The 23,776-nt window shown below is 36.8% G+C and overlaps 1 protein-coding gene across 3 annotated transcripts in view; it reads right to left on the bottom strand.

Moving 5' to 3' along the window:
* EPC1 (enhancer of polycomb homolog 1) overlaps positions 1-23,776 on the bottom strand; it is an 86,062-nt gene that overhangs the window by 33,926 nt on the left and 28,360 nt on the right. The window lies entirely within an intron of this gene.

Below are 23,776 nucleotides of genomic sequence, written 5' to 3'. Positions count from 1 at the left end.
ATCAAATGATGCTGAAGAAGCTGAATAACTAGAAATCTCATACATTAGTGGAAAAAAGGTGTGGCAGATATTATAAAACCAAACACACATCCCACATGGCCCAGCACACCTACTCCTAGGTATTTACTTGAAAGAAATGAAAACACAGCCCACAAAAAGGTCTGAATAAGAATGTTCATACAGCTTAATTCATAATAGCTTCAAAGTAGGAAAAAACCCCAAATGTCCATCAATAGGACAGATGAACAAACTGCGGTATAGTAACAGAATGGAACACTGCTCAGCAACAATAGGAACAAACTAGTTACACATATAATACAAGTAAATCCCCAAAACAATGAGTTGAATAAAAATAGCTTTACACAAGACAGTCCATACTTTTTAGTCCATTTGCATGAAGTTTTAAAACAGGCACAATAAATCTATGGTGAAAAGAAATCAGAACAGTAGGTGCTTCTGGGGCATGAAGCAAGGACTGACTGGAGGGGAATGAAAGAATTTTCTGGGATGATGGTAATGTTTGCTCTTGATGGGGGCTGGTTTATACAAGTATATAATTTTGTTAAAATTCAGCTAACACATTTGTGAATTTCTTTGGAAAAAAAATCTCAAAAGAAAAAAGTAAACAAATACTGAACTTTTTAATTATATACTGAAGTATTTAGGGAAACATGTACTGATACCTGCAATTTATTTTGAAATGCATCAAAAAAATAAAATGGATTGATGGATGGATGGAGAGATGGATAGATGCACGATAAAGCAAGTAGAGTAAAATGTTAATGGCAGAATCTAACTTGTGGGTATATGGGTGTCATGGTAAAATTCTTGAAACGTTACTGTATGTTTGAATTTTCATAAAATGTTGCAAAATATGGAATCTCTCCTCTCTTAACCCCAGAACACTCACTCTATCCCCTATCCTACTTTATTCTCCTCTGTAGCATTTACTGCTTTATATACTGAATTATGGTTTTATTTATTGTCTGTCTTCTTGGCCCACAATATAAGACCCATGAAGGTAGGAATTTGTTTTTCTGCTTTACCCCAGAGATCTAGCACTGCGCACAACACATACAAGTACCCCCAAAAATGTGCTGAATAAATGAGCCAGTGAATTGCACTGGTTATTTAAGGTCCACAAACTGTCATGGTTTGGAATAGACTTCATAAAAAACTAAGATTAAATTTCACAAAAGCAAAGAAAAATTAAGATGAACACATTTTGCTTTTGTAGTTAAAATACTCAAGGGTAAATAATTAAAATAGTTGAAGGATAGGATGTTTGGCAAGAAAAAGAACAATTCAATACTTATTTTCCACAAGAAATGAATGGTAAAAGATCCTAAGGCTATTACCCTCTACCCCTCCTCCCACTTACGCTCAGTACTTAGAAATTACTTTTATTTCTAGGGTAAAAACGGTAAAGGAAGACTATTGCTAAAGTATAGGTGAAATAGTCCAGTCTTGAATTTCTCTTCAGTGTGAAATATGTCAATTTAGTACTTTCCTTACAAAATATTCAGGATTTAAAAGTTACTAAGTAGTATGGTCAAAGACAGTGCTAGGAAAAATCAAGTTTCATTTTGACCCTTGACTCATGTTCCTTATTTGTACTCTACAACCCTTTAGACATGAGTTGTTTGTGCTGTACTTATTAAGCGTCTGCATGCCCAACGTGATGTTTGGCAACATGAAGGAGAAAGAACTGAAATTAGTTTCTTTCTACTCCCATAAAAGTCAGTCTTATTGGAATGTTTCCCTAAAAATTAAATTTAAAAAAGCTCAAAAAGCTCTTGGTTATAATCTTTATTTTATTTTAAAGATTTGTATTAAAATATAGCTAACAGACAATATTCTATTAGTTTCAGGGGTACATCATAGTTATTCAACAGTTGGCTGTAATCATCAGGCTGATGATTTCTGCACCTCCAAAGTACTCCTGAGAGCTAGCCATTTGCCACTATTTAATACGTTTTAACTCAGGCAGTCAAATAAAATTCACATGTTGTTTCTCATGTTTTTTTGGTTAACACCCTAAAGCAACAGCTTTGAATAAACTGAACATCTCATTTAAACTTGTCTAAAACTAAACATGCTTAAATAATCTAGTACAAATAAAAGCTGTACCAAGACAGTCCTTAGCCCTTATACAAACTCAAGTCTTGCAATTTCATCCACTGTCATGGCTTTTATTACCATTTGTATGTTGATGACATGATTCAGAATCTTAATTTCTCGCCCAAATTTCTGAATTCTAAACACATGTATGAAGACCTCTTATGAGTACATGCTCCACAGACACACTTCACATAACACAACATCCCCCATCCGCTAAATCTCCAAATCTGTTCCTCCTCCTACTTGACCTATTTCAGTGAATCGAACCATCATACATCCAAGTCACCTAAGCCAGAAGCCTTGACTTTTTCCAACGCCCTCTTGCTTCCTACTTCCCCATTTCCAAGTCAGGCACCAGATCTTACAGATCTCATTCATTTTATATCTAGAAATTATTCAGTAACTTTTTTTTTACTAGCCTTTTTACATCTAGTATTACACTATTCTCCGATTCCCTCTGCAGCTACTGCCACTGGTCTTTCTAAGAGTTTGATCACACCACTCTCACACTTAATCCTTGGCTCTCTATTGCCTTTGTGATGAAATTCAAACTTCTTGACATGGCAAAGAGGGTCCTTCATGATCTAGCTCTAGCTAATTCTTCCAGTTCAGCACCTTACCACTTTCTACCCTGAATTCTACACTCTGGCCATAGGGAGCATTGAACAGAACTTTCTAGTAAAACCTATAGGTGATGTCTTTAAGTCCATTCAAACCTCTGTGTTCTATATAATTCTACAAAGATGTCTACCCCTCTTTCTAGAAAGTCTTTCACAACTATTATATAACACTGTCACAATGGTAACCACAGAAAACAGGTAGGGGTGATTTTGTAAATGTCCATTTCATTAATATTCAATAAAAATCCTTATGAAATTGAAGACTGAGCAAGTGAGAATCCAGGGAAAAAAATGTCCTGATAGGGTTTTAATCCCTAACTACTCGCCTCACACACACCAGAAGGGGCAGGGCACAACAGGGAGGGAAGAACACCAAGAGTTAAGAACCTCAATAATTAGGTATTTTAAAAAAGAATTCATCTTGGATAAAATATTAGTCTACTTGGAAAAAATGACTTTGTGAAGTCCTTTTTGGGTTATAAAGCCTTAGGCTTTATTACTATGCCTATTAATTCATTTTTCCAGAATTAAAATAATAGCTAACGTGTACTGAGCATTTATCACATGCCAGGCCTGAGCTTCACAAATCTTATTTCATTTAAAGCTCACAAACTATAATATCTACCTACCTACCTACCTATATAGAAAAAGAGGTGGCAACTATCATCCCTATCTCACAGATCAGTAACCTTTCCTAGGTTCATCCAGTTAGCTGGATTCAAACCCAGTTGTGACTCCAGTGTGAGCTCTTAACAATTTCCCTATATTGACTCTCAAAAAGTTGTAGGTTCCTCCATAGATTGCTTATTGGTTACAAGGGAAAACTAGTAACTATACAGGGGATAAACTGGACCACACCTTAACTGGGTGATCAAAATTTACATTACTAATGAGGGACAGATAGATATATGTGCCTCCAGATGTGATGCCATGAGAATATAACATCCCTTATGTAATAGTCTAGCTGGCAATGCAAAACTTGAATCTGAGAAAACATCAGAAAACCCCAAATGTATCCATTTAAAAAAAAAAATCAAAGGGACTGTAATCTTAAGAAATATCTACATCATAAAAGATTAAACCCCCACTGAAATATTTAGGGTCCTGATGTAGGCAATTTACTCTCAAATAGTTTGGGAAAACAGTATGTGTGTGTGTCTGACAGAAAGAGTGTGAAAAAATAATAAAGCAAATGGGGCAAAATTTTAATAAGTATATATGGGTATACTACTTTTTCTTGCAACTTTTCTGTAAATTTGAAATTATTTTCAAATAATAGTGTTTTTTTAAAGCTAATAGAAAAAGGAAACTTAAGAAAAAAAGAGTAGACTCTGTCAGCAAGAAGAAGAGATGCAAGTACTTCCTCCAGAATTGTTGACAAGTAACTGCATGATCTTTATAAGTCAGTTAAGTTTCTGGTTCTTAATTTCCCTATCTAAACCAGTTAGTCTTAGAATACAGTGTTCTGAAAGGTAGTTGTAGGGATACCATTAGGTGTTATGTGGAGTTCTGTGAGTAAATAATTTTGGGAAATGCATAGACAGGGATAAACAATGTTGAACAGTTCCTTTACAGAAGAATCATCATTGACTTTTACATAGCTAAAATACATCATGTTTTTCCAAATGAGTGACAAAGAAGTCATCATTTCCTAATTATTCACTGAACCTTGTTAGTGTGATTTATCTATAAACGTTTGGTGGAACCAAGTCTTTAGTTTTCAGCATAAAAAGTATAGTAAGCATTAAAATGAAGTTGTAATGTTAAACTGTGGTATACAAAATCTCTCTTCTATAATAAATAATTTATCATTTCTAGGAAACATAATCTTGTGACTCTATTGTTCAACTCATAGTGAAGTATTTTCTGCTGTTTATTTAAAAAAAAGGGGGGGCGCCTGTATTTAAACTATAAAATCTCTGACAATAGAACTCCTTTTATGGACATGAACACAGATTAGGGGTTAGCAAACCATAGCCTTAGGGGCAAATTGGCCTAACACTTATTTTTGTAAATAGTTTTATTAGAACAAAGCCACACTCGTTTGTTTACATATTGTCTATAGCTACGTTTGCCCTATCACAGCACAGTTGAGTGGTTGTGACAGAGACTGTAAAGCATGCAAAGCCCAAAATATTTACTGTTTCTTTACAAAGTTTATAGACTCGATACATAGTTATTTATGCTGTTTAATCTTTAAGATTCAGCAGTCTGGTTGTGGTAAGGCAGACCACTGGCAGACACTAGACCATGTTCTACTATTTACATGATGAGAATGACAGAGAGAAGAGGGAAGTTAGTTATTAAGTAAAAATTTTAATTACTAGGTTCAGACCCTATATTAGACACAATATACATTCTGAAGATGTATTATTATACCTATTTTATAGGGAAAGTGAAGCTCAGTAAGATTAATTAAGTCCCTTGCCCGAAGTGGAGGAAGTAGGATTTGGATACAGGTCTAACCCCACAACCTCATGGTCTTTCTACTGGAGCTGAATTTCTCCTTGTCTTCTTTTGCGCTCAACACGTGTGGCTGAGTTCTGGCTGATATTCAGGGAAGGACTCAGAGTACTGGGAGAAATGCAGATAGGACTTTAAATAACTGAAGAGATGAGCAATAGCTTCATGGTTACAAGGATCAGATAAATTAAGGAAGTAACAGCAGATTTTCTAAATTCTCTTACAGGATTCTCCTTAGAACTAGGGCTCATAAAGCTTAACTGCTGGTAATACCCAGGCCCCCTGGATATGAAGGATGGAGCTGAGGAAGATTAAAAACCAAATATGCCTTCTAGTGAGATATTTATATTTTTATTATAATCTGACCAAACTATAGAGTGCAGAATAGGTTACAGGTGGCCTACTGCAGTTATACCTCTTATCCATCTTCACAAATGTCTTCCAAAAATGAAGAGTTAGCACACTGCCAAAACGCAAGGAGTTGTAGAATTTAATCTATAATAAATACCTTCTTTTCCTCATCATCTTTCCCTAATACACAAAGATGAATGTTGAAAGTGTAACACAGTCTTGAATTCTGTTCATCAAATTATTTCTGGCTGCCTTCCAGGCACAAAGTACAATTGTGTTTTCTGGCTCTGGCGTGGTTGGTGGCTCTAGGTGACTAATTCTGGCAAATGAGTTGTGAGTCAAAGCATCTTATGTTACTTCTGGACCAGAGTATTTAATTGCTGGTCAAAGATGTGAAATCCTTCAAAATGCTGCTTCCACCTGTCACCATATTTGAGACGTTAACTGTTACAACATCCTGGTTCCCCAGCTGATTCATGAAAAAATGTGACATTAACAAGAAAACTTTTAAGGTTGTCTGTTACCACAACATAACCTAGTTTATCCTGACTAACATAAACTGGTCCCAGAAGTGGGGTACTGTTATAACACAAAGACTAAAAGATATGCCAGTTTGGGGGCCAAGCAGCAAGGAAATTTCTCAAGAGGCTGGACGGATGGCAATGCATATTAGGCAGTACAAAATATTTGGCATAAGTCAGTTATGGTAACTTGAAAAGCAGGTAACGTATGTTAACAAACCTGTAGCTCTAGGAGAAGAGGTTAAAAAAATGAACAATAAAATGGTGTGGTCGTTGCCCTGTATTTGGTATTACAAGAAAAATTTTTTTAAAAACTGACCAGTTTGTAAGCAGGAATGACAGGAAAGCGTCCAAAAATTTTGGGACTTGCAGTGTTTGAAGCAATTTAAAAATCAAGAAGGACTTTGACTAACATAGGAAGAGTAATCAACCTTGAGGGTAAGGTTCAAATCAAGGGTACGGCCATAATAGTTAAAACATTTGAATGGATTAGAATCTCAGAGCAGAGACGCAGTTAAAACTGCGACACCCAGTTATACTTCCCAGTTGAACAAATTTTTCAGAGGAAAAATACTAACAGAGACACTAAGGGTGTAGCTCTTCCAGCAAATTAATACCGTGTTTTCCCCAAAATAAGACCTAGCTGGACAATCAGCTCTAATGTGTCTTTTGGAGCAAAAATTAATATTAAGACCCAGTATTATTATATATTATACTATATTAATTATACCCAGTCTTATAGTAAAATAAGACTCGGTCTTATATCAATTTTTGCTCCAAAAGATGCATTAGAGCTGATTGTCTGGCTAGGTCTTATTTTTGGAAAAACACGGTAGGTATAATGTTAGTATTCAGGACACAGACAGACTAAAAATCTGTGAGTACAGACACTTAGGTCTCCAACCTTCTACAGGTAGGAAGCAGGCTATAAAGCCCCCAAACCCAAAGGGCATATTTTCCAATAGCTACATCAGATAAGGCTAGGGAAGGTAACAGGAAAGGAACAATCTCCCAGATATCAATGCCAAGAGCCACAACCAACAATGGACTGGGGAACCCCTCCAGGAGAGTGGACTTAGTACCTAAACAAGAATATTTCCCACATCCAGAGGAAGGGGACCCCTTATAAAGTCAGGCTGGTGGGATTTTTGAATTGCTATGGATTAGGGATTGCTGTGTTTCCCCCAATCTTCTGTGATCCTAATGGGCGTTCTTCTCACGTCCCTGTTATTCCAATGTATATTGGGTGTGTGTGTGGGGGGGTATAGATAGTATAGTATTTTAATTCACAGATCTCCAGATCAAGAGGAAACACATGCAAACCTGACGTAGAGAACTGTGTGTATATCGCCTGGAAATCTAAAACTTTCAAGCTTGATGCTCTGTAGCTGGGATTTTCAGATTGGATTCACTAGGGAGGAGATGAGTATACTTTGTGGAAGAGTGATCCAAATCTTTGGTTTACCAGATGGCAGATCTGTCATTAGCATTGATTGCCAAATATTTTTCTTCTTTGCCTTCTTGTCAGATGGCAGGATTACACCTCCTGCTCCCTTTGTGGTTAGGTGGAGCTATATATATGACTTGTTCTGGCCTTCAAGCTTTGAGCTGAGCTAACATGTAACTTCTGGACAGAGCATCTTGTATCAGTTAATACAAGACATGAAGTACTTCAGTGCTCTTTCCTCTATTCCAGGGGCCAATGTTCAGGATAGAGCCTGCTCTGTCAGCTGGATCCTGGAGTGAGGACATGGAGAACAGAACCCCCAAAATTAACCCAATGGGCAATGCAATGTTAGGAATTAATCTGTTATAAAGCCACTAAGGTTTTGGGATTGTATGTTTACAGCGCAACTTTGCCTAGCCTGTCTGGTAAGTGGAAGGAAACCCTTAATGTCACTGAGTCAGAGGCAAGCTTATAGATCAACTAGTTCAAGTTCCTTTTACAAGTGATAAAAGGTCTAGCAGTTAAGTGACTTGTCTAATCACATAGTAACAACATGGTAGAATTTGATGGAACCATCACATTTGATGGAACCATTATATCCTCAGATAGTTCTAACTTAGAATGGGAGTTATGTTCCTAATCTTTAAACACAGCTCTGGGATGGACTGATCTAGAAACATACGAATAAATTAACAACAGGCCAATCCAGTCATTCATTCAACAAATAATGGAGGTATTAAGCTCCGAAGCTAAAAGTACCTGGAGCTTACAGTCATGTGGTCAAGACTAATCAAATCATCATACAGATGAAATGGAAGTTTACATAGTAATTGCTATGTAAGAAAGATGTGATTATTATGGGAGCATGTAACAGTCCTATCCTAATATACCTAAAGAAGTGACCCGGAGCTGAGATTTGATGGATCAGTGCAAGATTACTAAGCCAACCCACAGAGGAATATTACTTCAGTACATGGGACTAAATGAGAGATGATCCTGTGGTTGGAGGAAACGAAGGCTTTGGAGGAACCTAAAGGAGGCAGGGGCCAGATTACACAAGGCCTAGTATATATCGGCCACTTTGACAACGTAACATCAGTATGTTACATGTTTATATAACAAAGGTCCCAGCAATACTTTCAGAAGCTATACATATTAGGAATACTGGTCTCCCTGTTTTAGATTCCATTGTTTCCCAAATGATAAGACAGGTTATCTAATGAAAATTTTCTAGAAATCTTAGAAATCATAGATGTTTTTAATTCAAACTTAAGAATTATTCCAGGAAGGATTTAAGATAGCTGAGCCCTGAAATAAAGGAACATTACAGTTATTTAATTGGTTTCTTACTAGTGATACAAAGTATTAGGCATCCTTAAGAAACAGGTTTTAGATATAAGAATTAAAAATTTTATATGAAAAACCCAGTCCTAAAAATATAAAGGCCAGAAAAAATATTAATTCCATCAATTTATTCTGTCCCATCTTAAAAAAAATTTTTTTTCATCACTACAAATGTTAGGAGGAATTTCTGAAGTGTATTCTACAAAATCACAAAATAAAAGTTCAGAAAAAATCGAGTTCAACAGACGTTTTTAAATAGTGTATAGAAAAACCCAAGACAAAGGAATCATGGAATATAGCTTTATGGAGTTGATTGTATGGTACACAGAAAAAAAGAGTGCATTTATTTTATTGGAATTGCATTTTAAAGGAAAAATTCAAAAGGGGAAAATTCATGCAGAATTCTCCTATATAGTGTCAAGACGCTACTTAACGATAGACGAAAAGGAAACCTCAAAGAAAGTAACAAAAAGGTCCCTGCAACCAAAATCTTGCTTTTCAAAACACTCTAAGATCAGACAAGAATTTTAATGTAAAAACTTTAGAGTAAAATAATACTGATTTTAGATTATTTTACTTATATTTATTTCAAATGGGGAAAAAAAGATGATTTTCCAGGAACTTAATTTCCGAAGTTGGTTTACACAGTTTTATTAGACTTTGAGTGATAACTACTCAAAGTACAAATAGGTAATTCTGATCTATTACAACAGGGACTTAAAAAGATTGCCTTATATTATGGTTTATCACGTGAATTATAAGGCCCTCGAAGACCTGTCTGTGGCCCCCACAATATTTAGCATTGTACTTTGTAAGTTTACAATTATTTGATAAGTCAACACAATATAAGTACTTTTAGCACAGTGTTTCGCAAAACAATTTTGGAAATGCCATGACATTTTCTCTGGCTTAAAATTTTGGCTTAATTATTAGAGTGTGTCATGCCCTCCCCCATCTCACAAAAACCACAAAAATCATAGCTTAAATACTACTTCACTAGCCTCATCCAAAAGCTCTAGGTTAGCTAAAGTAATCTGATTTAGTCGGTGTCTGATTACCATTTTAGAACACAAATAGACAGTAGAACACAATAGTCAGACAAATAGGTGTCTGATTCCCATTTTAGAACACAAATAGTCATAAAGTACCTATATTTTCCCAAAACTATTTAAACATTAAAGAAACATTTGTGCAAGAACAATATGAAGTCTTTAAGACACAACACTTTCTGCTTTCAAAGGGCTTATAGCAAAGGAAACAATCGCATACATTAATTTGTTTTCTAAAGTGGGCTGCTGTCACAGGGCTTGGAAAGGGCAAGTCAAGAGAGGCTTCATAAAACAGGAGCTTGCTGAGTGAACGTCGGGAAAGGAAAGGCATTTGGGGCAAAGAGGGGTGGTGTAAGCATAGGCAGAGGGGAGGAGCCAAGAGAACACCAAGTACATTTCAGTTTGAGCAGAGGGCTTGTGGTTGCCAGCTTCTGAGATGGCCCTCAACGATTCTTACCTCTTGGGCAGTGCCCTCCCACACTGTACCAGCGTTGGTCTGGATGACCAACAGCATATGGCAGAAGCAGTGGTATGTCACATCCAAGATTAGGTAATAAGAGACTGAGCTTCTGTCTTACGTGCTCTTACTCACTTGTACACACCCTTTCTCTTGGATCATTTGCTCTGGGAAAGCCAGATGTAAGGACACACAGGCAGTCAATGGAGAGGCCTGTTTGTGGAGGAACGGAAGCCTCCGGCCAACAATGTGAGTGAGCCTGGAAGCACATTTTCCAGTTGAGACAACAGCAACCCTGAACAGCCTTCTACAGACACTGAACCAGAACCACCCAGTAAAGCCGCTCTCATATTCCTGATCCTCAGAACCTGTGAAATTGTTGTTTAAGCTGCTAAGATCGGGATTAGTTGTGCAGCAATACATTAACACACATGTTGGCACTGAGAGTCCTTGTGTAACAAAAACCTAAATTGTTGGGATGGCTTTTGAACAAGACCATGGCCTTTAAGGCCAGTATTAGTGAGCACGCTGTTAATAAAAGCCTCATGGTATTTTTACAAAGCTGCAGGTGAGAGCAGAAAAGTGAGGCAGATGTTATTGGAAACCAGAGGAAGGGTTATCCCTGTTACGAAGGGGCAGAAAGTTTAGTAACACTGTCACCTTTAGCTATGTGAAAAGTAGAAAATTTACCTAATGAGCTGGGTGACTTAGCTAAGGAGATTTTCAACCAAAGTTGAAAGTGTTGCCTTTTTTCCTGTTATATATGGGGGAGGGGGGGGAGTGAGAATTAGTTAAATGAAGCACTGTTAGAGGGGTCAGGACTTGATGATTTTGAAAATTTATAGTCTCTCTAGATTGAAAATAACGCTAAAATTTAGCAATGGATTCTGAGCCAAGACCAAATCTAGGGTACTGACAGAAAAACATGATCTAAAACAACGAAGCCCAAGGAGTGACTAAAAATCTTCTGTTAAGACCTCGGAAAGATCAGAGATGGTGCCTCAGAGGAGTACTGTGGTACCACTGGGTCAGACAAAAGGCCTGGTGGAAAAGACTGTGTGCCTCAAAGATTCTCTCAAACAGTAAGGCTAAATTTTAGGAAGCTTAAGAGTGTTTTCTCTCACCAGAAGCTCAAGGTAGTAAAAGGCTTACCTCAAAAAGATTTATGGGTGTGGCTTTCACCTAATGGAATGGACCCCAATAAAGTTCACAGAAGACTTACAAAGATTTTAGAAGAATTATATACTCAGCAACATTACCTGCTTGGACTGCAAGAGACACGAGATGATACAAAATAAAAAGAGGCCTTCACCTACCTTTCATGGAAAAGGAAAGGTGACTAGAGGGTAGAACCAAACACACAAAGGCCAAAGCTGAGAGCCTTGAGTGAAATATACCCAGGAATTGATAACCTGAGTTAAGGGACGACCATCATTTGCCTGATCGGATTTCAGAAATGCTCTGTGCCAGGGACTCACTTGTGGCTACCACCCCCATGCTCTGCCTTCCTTTGAATAGGAACGTTTCACAGCTGTTACCCTAAAACTGACCCAATATTGTACACTGTGCGTGTGTGGGGTTATCTCTCTTTAGGTTCTTAGGTTGAAAGAATTTGTACTTTAGTACTTACAGAACTACATCTGAGAAGCCTCAACTGTACCTGAGACCATCCGGATGGGATGCTGGACTGTAAGCTGATACTGTAATGGGATGAGACTTTTGGGGGCTTTGGGAGGAGGTGAAAGTGTTCTGCATGTGGGGACTGTGGTAACCAGCCCCCACCTCCGAGCATTCACAGCCTTGTGTCGTCAGTTCTCTCTTACATTTAGCAGGGTTGGTTTGTGTGACTGATAGTATATGACAGTAGTATATAACTTCCAAAATTACGTCATAAAAGACCTGGTTTCTGTCATTTGTACTCTTTCTTTTGTATCACTCCCTCTGGGTGAAGCCTCCTGCTATGATGACAGTGAGACAGCAATGGAGACGCTCATGAACAGAGACCTCGGGTCAGCCAGGAACTGAAGCCTGCTAACAAGTATGTGAGTGAGCTAAGAAGTGAGTCTACGACTCAGCCAAGCCTTTAGAAGATTGCAGCCCTTAGCAAGAACTTGACGGGGACCTTGTAAAAGATCCTGGGCCATTGTAACCCAGATATGCTGCGCCTAGATTCCTAGCTCTTAGAAACTGTGATACAATAAAGTGTTTTTTGTTTTAAGCTGCTAAGTTTGGGAGTTTGGGAGTAATTTGTTATGCAGCAATAAATAGTTAATACAGGGGTTAAGAAAGAGAAAGGGAAAAGACTAGAAATGGAGACAGGTCAGTAACCCCAAAGGAGTTTTTACATGTTATTCTATTACCAAAAAAAAAAAAAAAAAGAGGATTTTTAGATATCAAAGTAACAACCACTCACATTTTTAAAAGATCACCCTGGTAACTTTGAGGGGGTTAGAAATATGAAAACTAGAGTGGGGAGACCAGTTAAGAAGAAATTACAACGCTTTCAGAATAAAGAGGGCATCCTAACCTTTTAACAGTAATTCTTAGATCCAAATGCGTTGATTTACATGAAGGGCAGCCTTAAGAACTAAAAATCGCCAAAATGTACAGAACCTCTTAAAAAGTGCAAAAAAATAAATGCTGACAAATTCTTCAAAACACACATGTATCTCAGGTACCCATTGGGAAACCAAGCTTGCATTTGAGAAAACAATCCATTGGAGTTGACATCCTCCTCTACTTAAGGCGATGTTTTTTGATACCTTGCTTAGTAGCTCACATTCTATCATAAACACAACTAAATATGTATAAAAACCAGTATCCACCCACTATCTAAACACTCCATAACAAAAATGTTATGAGGAAAATTTGTTGAAAAATTTTAAACCTACCTTAAAAACACATTTCTATCCTTCAAGGGCTAAAAGTGAAACTAAAATAAGCTAAAAAGACCTGAGCACTTACTAGGTATAGGTGAGACACCACGCTACACACTTTACACAGGATCTGGTTTAATTCTTACATCACACTTAGAGAGACTTGGGGTAAGAAGCACAACCAGAACTTTAACTGACTAACTCCACAGTTGATGTTTTAAACCCAGTACAGATGTTCTCAACCCTATCAGACCCAATGCTCCCTCTTTTTTAAAATCCTTCACCATTCTACTTACACATGTTCTTCAAATAATCAGTCCAAGGACCAAATTGCAAAACAAAACCAATAAAAGGAAAGTAATTTATAATAAAATATGTATTTCAACTTGTAAAGCTTGGGGTATGTATCCAGAACACAAAATGAAGGAAACACAGGTTACATGTCTATAGAGAATGCCACAGCTAAAAAACCAGACTTTATGCAGGCCTATACTGCTATTGACTCAAATACCACAAATGGTATTGTTGAAGTTATTTCCAAAATGGTAATAACATCTCCTGCAAAAGTTCTAAACAAAATAAAGTACAACATTCCCTTATATTTTGTTGCAGTCCTGGAAATTTTAGGATATATCGAACTGTATAAAAAGTACTTTACATGTGAAAATGGAATTAGGTCCTAGACTCAGGTAATTTATAATTGGAAACCTGACCTACTGGGAAGTTCTGTGGGAAAGTCAAAAGTCACATGGGCAATTCTTTGTTTTGCAGGATTATCCTCTGCATGGTGGAATTTATACTGTTCCTGGCCCCAATAGCGTCTCCCCGAAATTGTAACAATCAGAAGCATCCTGTTTTCCAGAATGTCCTGAGAGTGACAAAATGGCCCAGTCCCTGTTGAGAACCAATGCAGAGGAAGGAGAGTTCTCAGATGTTCAACAGCAACCCTAAAGATCCATTTACTGGGTCTCGAAAGAAGTGCTGTGCAAAGATCCTTCCAGGTAAAGTCATCTATACAACTGTGCCACAGGAGTGACAGGACTCCTTGGAGTTTATAGAACCACCAGTTTCTACCTAGTGGGGCTGCCCTTCCTTCAGGCCCCTCTGCAGCTGCAGAACGGTCCTGGCACAGTTCAGCAGATCTAGTGGAAAGGTTGTCTAAAACTGCGCATCTGAAGTAGGCTGGACAAATCCCATCATTCTTCATACCCACTGCCACCCAAGTCCAAGACTTCACAGCATCGCCCTGGCTCTTATCACCATCCTCATCTCAGTATCCCTTAAGCGGACGCAATCTTCCACCTTTCCCCACCTTCCCAAACTCTGCCACTCTGTTCTTTAGAATAAAGATATACCAATAAACTCTTTATAGTCTCAAGTTCTTCCACTGTTCTCTCTTCTTCTTGTCCTACCTGAAGCCTGGCAGTGTCTTCCCAAAACAGTTCTCCCTGTAACCCTTTCAAGCAGAAGCTGTTTATTTCCCCACGTTGCACATACTTACAGGTGCCTTACGTGCTCATCCTCCTTGCTTGCCCCTGCCCGTTCCATACCACTACTCCTGTGCTGTCCTCGAACTCATAACCCCTCAGAAGTTCATACTGACACTTTCTCCACAACTGTCATATCCACTCTAGGTTACAGTCACAGAGCTCGCAGTCTTCTCAACCACGCCTGCGCTTCTGGCATCACTGTCAGCGACAAAATCTAAACGGATGATACATCTAATACCATGACCTCTCACCCGCACTAATCTTTTCTCTACCTCAGCCACCACTCCTGTGGTTTATACTCTAGATCAGGGGTGTCCAAACATTTTACAATGTTTTTCACCAAGGGCCATATGCAGTAAAATACACAAACAGCGGGCCACTCACTCGAGGTGAAGTACGTATTGCTTCACCTGGTTTATTTAAGTAAACTAAATATATTTTTGGAATTTGCTGCGGGCCAATTAAAAACGGATTGCGGGCCGCAGTTTGGACACCCCTGCTCTAGATCTTGCCTTCACTAATAATTGTGCCCCCTCTGAAATCTGAATTCAAGCATCTCACTCTTTAGCCACCACACTCCTGACTTAGTTTCACCTATTCCAGCACTCCCACTCTAAGAACTCTATTCCAGAGCCTTCTATTCCAGTGAGTCCTACCATTTTCCCACTACTCATCGGCTCCCTGATGTTTCCTTCCCAGCTTAGCCAGTTTAGATGTTATGGTCTAGAGTGACCATCTACTTCACAAATACTTTAAATCTCCTCAGCTCTCTCTTCCTCCTTTGTACTTGCTGGGCAAACCTCAGGAAAAATTTTATATCTACTTTGTGCTCGTATTCAAATTGAATGCTTACATTCAACTGCCCAAGTGAGCTGACTGGTCTCGCTTTTCTGACCCCTCAGCTAGTTCATCAACATTACTACATTTCTCTAGTCAGTTTGCTTTCCCACACATACCTTTCTCTCTCTTAAGGTTCCTCCTCACTCTGAGGTGATGACCTCACCTCATACTTCATAGAGAAAATAAAATAATAGGATCAACTATCTCATCCTCCCACTGCCAACTCTACCAACTGATCTACATCTTTTCTGATATATTGCCTTCCCTACTTTTAAAAAGGAAAAGTATTTCTTCTCTAATTAGTATCCATCCCCTCCAAGAAATTGATCCAGAAGACAGGAAATAGTCTTCAGGAGCAAAGTCCTTGAGTGGGAGAAGGGATGTTGTACTGGTTCTAAAAACTCTTATCTTTAATAGCTATTTTAACATTTTTTATCTACTAATTCTATTACCTGGGTTATTTCTATGTCTCTTTTTGTTGCCATTTTCCTTAGTTATCAATTATATTTTCCAGCTTCTTTGCATGGCTGCTAAATTTACTGGGTGCCAAACACTTAGTTTTATGTTGTACGGTCTTTTAGTATTCCTTTAAACATTCTGGGCTTTACTCTGGGAAAGTTAAATTACTTGAAATTAATTTGATCCTTTGGAGGCTAGTGTTTGATCTTTGTTAGGGTGAGTCCAGAACAGTCTGTAGTCTAGAGTTAACTGGCCCCACTACTAAGGAAATAACCCTTCTGAGAACTCGTATCTGATGCCCTGCGTATTAGGAGGCCTTTCTTTCTACTCTGGCTATGAGGACACAACATATTCCCAGCCCTTTGTGAGCTTCCAGAACTGTTCCTCCTACTTCCAGTTGCCTTTCCCCCAGCCTTGGAAGTTTCCTCACAGATGTTTTCAGTCAGAGACTTAAGTGGACCTCCTTGTGCATCTCTGGTGCCCTGCTCTGAAGCCACTTCAGCCTCCCCAAAACTCTGAACTCTGTCTCTCTTCAACTGAAGGAAGCTCTGAGGCTCTTTTTGGGATCTCCCTCACCTACACTTGCAACCTGGAAACTCTCTAGATAGTTACGAGGGCATTCGAGAGCTCAGCTTTGCTTCCCTCCCTTCGTTTGTGTCTGCTGGAACTTCGTAACTCATTTTTAAAAGAAATCATTTGTTGATCCCACAGCTATGACCTTTTTTTTTTTTCTGCTCCTTTTCATAGAACTATTGCAAAGAGTCATCTATGCTTGCTATGACCCTTTTACTTATTATTCATTATTTCTTCTATTTCAATTGGGCTTTTCTTCCCACCACTTAAACCAATAGCACACATCTAATCAAATTAAATAGTGACTCATCTTCTCAGTGGACAGTTAACCCAATATCCTTCCTTCTTCTTCTTTTTTTTTTTAAATTCAAGTTTATTGGGGCGAAAGTCTTTCCTTCTTGAGACACTTTCAGCTTCATTTTCTTCCTGCTTTTCTAACAGCTCCTCCTCTACCAGAGCCCCGGGGCACAGCTTTAAAAACCATTTATACACCAAAGACTTTCTAATTTATAGTACCAGCACAAGACTCCTAAATAGTTCACCTCTAGTGCAAACTGCCCTAATGTACTACATTCTTACATATCCAATTAAATATGCACGAGTAACAGGCACTTCAGACTGAACAAGTCCATCCCTCTGATACCCTACCTCCTCCAATTTTCCGTCTCAGTAAGTGGCCCAGTCACACATCTATCCAGTGCTCAAGGTAAAAATCAGGTTAATCCTCGATTCTTTCTCTCCATCCAGTACATTCAAATGTATCAGCAAGTTCTGTTGGATCTACCTTCAAAATATACCTCAAATCCACCCATTTCTCGTCTCCACCCTAGTTAAAGCCACTCTCACTCTTGCCCAATATGACTCCTTCTCCATATGGTAGTGAGAATCATCTTGAAAAACCATAATTCAGATGTCCCTCCCTTGCCAGAAATTCTCTAATGGCTTACTGCATTTCAAAACAATCCGAACTCCCTGAGGTAGCCCGTAACATCTTACCAAATATGGACCCCCCTGACTACCTCTACGTCATCTTATACTCAAACCCGTTTTTCACTAAATTCTAGTCATACTGGTCTTCTGGTTCCACCTCAGGCTCTCTGCATCTGTAGGTCTCTCTGCCTGGAATATTCTTCATACAGGCCTTCACAGGGCTGGCTCATTCTCACCATTCAAATATCTTTGACTATCTATGCAAAGAAAACTATATCCTCCTCTCCCCATCTAAAATTTTGTATTATCTTGTTCCACCGCCACCGAAGAGTTGTGTTGTATGTTTTCACTTTTATTCATTTGCGTTTTGGTTTTTGTGTTTTGCCATTAGAATTCGGTCATTTACTGAAACAAATCTTGAACACTTAACTATGTGCCAGGCACTGAAAACACATCAGTGAACAAAAGCAGACAAAAACTCCTGCCCTCATAGGGCCTACGTTCTAGAATGTAAGAACTATGAAAAAATGAATCCTGTTTGTTCACTGTTGTATCTACGGGGCATTAACAGTCGTTGGTTCATAGCAAATATGCAACAAACATTTGCGAAAAAAAGTGAATGAAAATGGATTTGTCTGTATTTTCTCAGTTTTTGTACAACATACCTCACCTCAAATACTCTCACTTAGCTTTAGAACAAAGATCTAATTCTTGCTTTAGACTTCAAAACAGCCATATTTATCTTTTGTTCCCCCTATTACCTTATGGATAAAGCACAAATTTGCAACCATCACTACAAAATTCCAGCTCCAATTTCAAATTCTCATAAAGTAAAAACATTTGGTGGCTACTGTATCCATTTATATTCTTTAAATCCTTTAGAGCCTTCCTAGACTAAAATGGAACCACTTATCCATGCACCCAGACTACTTTAGTTCTGTGTAAACAAAGTTTATATAATATGCAAATGAAGCCATTAACTAATTCAAGATTTAATGTTTATCCTATATACACATAAAATACATATGAAAATATTTAAGTATACTGATACCATAATGTACTCATCACAACATGAAACTATCATAGCTTTACTTCATTTTGCAGTTAAGAAAACCTGGGTGAGTGAGAGCACATACACACACAGCATTGGAACCTGGATGAGGCCCTAGGTCTAATAACTCCCAGTTTCTTAATAATTACCTAATTTAAAGATACAAATTTTCACAATTATATCACACAACTGCTTAAGGACAGAGAACACATCTAACATGTTTATCTCAGGTGACTCAAATACAAGGGACTGTATAAATGTAAGTAGTTTTTGAGCATCAACAAAAAGGCCATTCTAGAGTATTTGGTAGTACAGCATATTTACATATATGTACTGCCTTATTCACTCCTCGGAGAAACCTCCTAAGGTAGGTCAGAAGACTGTTAACATACGAAGAGACTAAAGTTCACTTAGGAAGGTTAACCAACTTGTCTAAGGCCACAAAAACTAAAGTACATTTTCTCAGAGGATATACAACTGCTACCTGTGATTCCAAAATTATCAAAATAATTTATTGCAATATATAAAAACACTTGAACCTATATTAAATTCCATAGCACATTTAATCCTCAGAATATCTCAGCCCTTGGATTCACTCAAAGACCACGTCCTCCTATTTTTTTAGCCAGTACCTGCTATACTGAAGGAAATTAAACCTTTAAGAATCTGTTGAAAAATTCAGCAAATTATGGAACCACGCATATCTGAAGCTGAACCAAACTTTTTAAAGAACCTCCATAACAACAAATAATTGAGGAAGGATTTTCTTTTAAGGAACTGACTGTATCCCCACTCATCACAGCTACAACTCCCAATAATGGGTCAGAATAGATTTATTGACTACAAGTTTTTTTTTGTTTTTCATCTACCTACTCTGCAGTGGGGCTGGTGGATGAAATTCACTTCATATATCTAAAGGTGCAAAGATGGGTGTCCATTATGTTTCAAATACTGTAATCGCTCAAAATTACTATCACAGGCCTTAAGCTAATAAAATTAATCAAGAAAGATCTGCCACAATTTATAAATGTGTTATAGACAACAGTTAGCTTTAACTCATTGAAAGTAGTTCTAGCAAGTTGTTTAAAACATCTGAATCACTTATTTTCTCACTGATTTCCCCACAAATTTATTCTTACAGAATAGTGTAATATATTAATGTAAATCAGACTTCAAAAGACACTCTATCTAGTTCTGTCTCTATTAAGTATTTCATTATTTCATACCACTTTTGCATTTAAAGACTCACAATTCATTTCACTCCCAAATTAAAACATAAAATTCTCATTTCCTTGTGGGTTGACTTCTTTTAAGAAGTAGAATTACAAACTATACCATCATTCCATGTATTGCTGCTCCTTTTAAAAATGCTACCTTGTGCTTTGAAATTACTGTTTTAACCAACTGCTGACAACAAGTACCTTTAACTTTCCAGGAAAATTGAATCATAGAATCCACACCTTTATATATACAAACAGACCTCCTGCCATTGTGTATGTGTGTATATACACACATGGATTATCTTCCAATTGTTTCTTTATCATTACTACTACATACCAAGATGTAGTAGAAAGCAAAAGGTAAAACTGAAACCTAGTCCATTTTAAACATGAGTGGTTCGTTGAGTATTTAATCCTAGCCACAAATTCATGAACTTGTGAGCATAGGTTATTCCTTGTTTACAAAAGTTAAGCTACCCTATACTTAGATGGTTCTCTTAGTTAAGTCCTATTGATTAACAGAAAGAAAAGGTAGTTTAGCACAAATTCTGTTACAGATCACAAAGCACACACGAACACCACTGTACACATAAGACCGTTAGTTTTCATGATTATTGTTTTATAAGAAAATGAAGTCTAAGTACAAATGGTAATAATCCAAAATTTTAAACCAAAATCAAATAGTACACTGAAACAAGAGCTAACAGTAACACTTCAGGTACCTAGGCAGTACAGTTTTCAAGAGGTTCCTTTTGTAGTTGAGTCCTGTCTCTTCCTAAGCCTTTAATTTTTCAATTATCCTTCTCCTAGTAAGTCTACGTAATAACTGACATTCTTATAAAACCAAAATGACTGAAACTTCCAGGACATTAGCTCTTAACTTTGAACTTTTTGTGCCCATCCATTACCAATATCTCAGGAAACTGACAGATATGAACTTTCTCCCTAGAAAAATATACCATCACAAAATTTTATACGCATATCGTGGAAATTCAATGACTTCCAGAATCATTTCACTGTAGCCCTTAAAACCCCAACTTAGAAACTTATACTCAAAAATATCTTGGGCAAGGTAGAAAGTTGAAACTAGATTTTATCATTGCTTCTTAATTACCTGTGATTTTATCTGGATTAAAAAATCTTGGTTTACAAAATTTTAAAGGACAAAAAGATTATTTTTCAAAAATGAGAAATCAAAGTTTAAACTTATTTAAAGTAATTTAAACTTATTTTTGTAAAAAAGCTAGATTCTTTTTATCAATTTGAAAATGTAATGCATAACTATTTTTTCTCATTATCAGAGATAAATACATATATCCAATTTCACCCTAATTAAAAACAAAAACCTGTCTATTTTATAAACGGTCCTTAACTTGCATCTAATAAGACTGTACACTCAGCCAGTAATGAAGGATATAGTTTTAAGAGAGAAAAGATAGGTGTATGAGGCTCTTTCATCTGGTTAGAACCCTATTAAATGAGGTATTGAATTGTGATGGTTAGACCCTGATTCTAAGTCTCACAGGTGGCTTTGTAGGTAATGTCAACATATTATCATTAACATCTTAATTACATCACATATCCTACCCAAACCAGACTAAGAGAAGAAAGGTTAATTTTCTGTCCCATATAATAAAATGGAGCCACATACCCCAGTCATCCCAATGAAAGAAGTTAAACTACTATTGGATCCATGTAGCTCCAAATATCACTTTAAGACCAACTTTTTCAGAATGTTTTTCTTAAAGTGATAAGTATTCAGAAAGGAGAATTATAACTTTACATTAAAGCTCCAATTTTAACCAAAATAAATTAATTTTAATAAAATTACTCAATAGAACTGATATCTTATAAAAGTTACCCTTATCAATTAAAGGTGAAACTGTGGCACTAAACTTAGTATTTTAACATTTCTAACTTTAAAGACCTTAAAATCAACATTGTAATCTTAAATAAAAATGTTAAAATATAATGGCCCAACATCTGTCCCTCCACAAGTGCTTAAACTTCTGATATGTTTAAGCCCTAACGAAACTCGTTTATCTCATATTTAGAGCTGACAGTCTATTGATTTCCTATTTGAAAATTACTTCTGTAATTCAGTGAATCAAAATCTTCATCAATTTAAGAATTAGAATCACAAACTATATCCTCATTCCATGTATTACTGCTCCTTTTAAAAATACTACCTTGTACTTTAAAATTACTGTTTTAACCAATTGCTAGTAACAAGTACTAACTTTTCAGGATAATCGGTTTACTTGATTTAGCAAGTTACAATGTATATAGCAAGTTACAGTAATTCAGATATTTAATCCCTAACATCAACAGTGTTTCCCCAAAAATAAGACCTAGCCAGACAATCAGCTCTAAAGTGTCTTTTGGAGCAAAAACTAACGTAAAATAATATAGTAAAATAAGACCGGGTCTTATATAGTATTATACAAGACCTAGTCTTATATAAGACCCGATCTTATATAATGTAAGATAACATAATACATAATATAGTAAAATAAGACCGGGTCTTATATAAAGTTTTGCTCCAAAAGACGCATTAGAGCTGATTGTCTGGCTAGGTCTTATTTTCGGGGAAACACGATATGACTCAATCAAGTCCTTCAATTTATCATAACCTGAAGTTACTTTTCAATCCTACTACAATAATCAAGAAATGACTAACAAAGTTATAAAGTTGAGAAAAATTAATTCTGGGGGAAGGAGGGAACTTCTAAAATTGTTTCTTAAAAATTAAGAAGCATGCCTAATTCAGTGTTCAGCTTATAATATAATAAAAATTGGTTACATGGGAGTATATTAATAAGTGTTCCTTTCCCAGAATTTCTGTCAAGTTTACCATAGAAACAAACTATGGTAACAATTACCAGGTATAGTTCACCTCACAATTTTGCAGATACATTTTGATCATGAAATGCTTTCTTAATGAAGTGGTGTATACAAAACTGTTCTCATCCAAAAACTGTCCCATCTTTCATGATCAACATAGGATTATGCTTTTTCTAAACGAGACACTCAATTCAAGTTATAGGTCACTCAACCTAAGAGACACCCCAACTAATGTGTCAAAGGCAAAAGTTTGTTTTAACCCTTTGTCTTTGTAAGTAAATAATGCTTCAACAAATTATTTTAAAAAAAATTTGTTTCGCTAAGGTTTAGTCAGAATTCAATTACGTTTATTTATGCTTAGTATTCATTTTCTTAATTGTGTAACATGCTACTTTCAATACTGTGATTTATATAGCCACTACTACCAGCATGAACCACAGGAATATAGAACAGCTGTTTACCTGGTACTGCTGTTTATATTCTTCTACTAAGTTCAGTATCTATTCCTGAGGTCTATGCTTCACTGATCATAGTTTTGGTTGGATGTGAAGTGAAACAGATGACAGAAAAAGGTAGTGAAAGAAAAAAAAAAAATCTCTTATGGCCCGCAAAAATACTCCACGTGTGTCACAAACTAATGAGATCCACTGCGCTATAAAATGTCAAAATATTTCAGTGAACAAAAAAATTATCTGTAATATTTAACAAGCATATTGCTACCTGAGTTGATCTCAGCTTTGATTTCAGGTTGTAGCTCTTGGTCCTCTCCAAGACTTAACTAAAGCAAGACTTAAATAAATTTCTAAAGTGTACTGTAGTGCTATCTTGCTTTTACCAGGGTTCTCCCCTTCCTTGGCTGCAAAACAAGAACTACAAATTAATTTCCAGGGCAGTGTAACACCAATACCCCAAATTTCAAGTATTATCTGTAAAACTTATAAATAGAAACAAAAATAAAACCAAAAGACAACATTCTGCAGTCACAAGTACTTTAATTTTTAAAAACAAATCACTTATTTAAAAATGAACAAATGGCACCATTCTACTCTAATGTTGATACAAGTAAATTAAGAGTTTTGTCTCATAACGTGCTGCAAGTCGGTACTACATCCCACAATCT

Source organism: Rhinolophus sinicus, linkage group LG02 (assembly GCF_036562045.2).
Source record: "Rhinolophus sinicus isolate RSC01 linkage group LG02, ASM3656204v1, whole genome shotgun sequence".
Taxonomy (NCBI): domain Eukaryota; kingdom Metazoa; phylum Chordata; class Mammalia; order Chiroptera; family Rhinolophidae; genus Rhinolophus; species Rhinolophus sinicus.
This window is presented reverse-complemented; position numbering and strand designations above follow the sequence as displayed.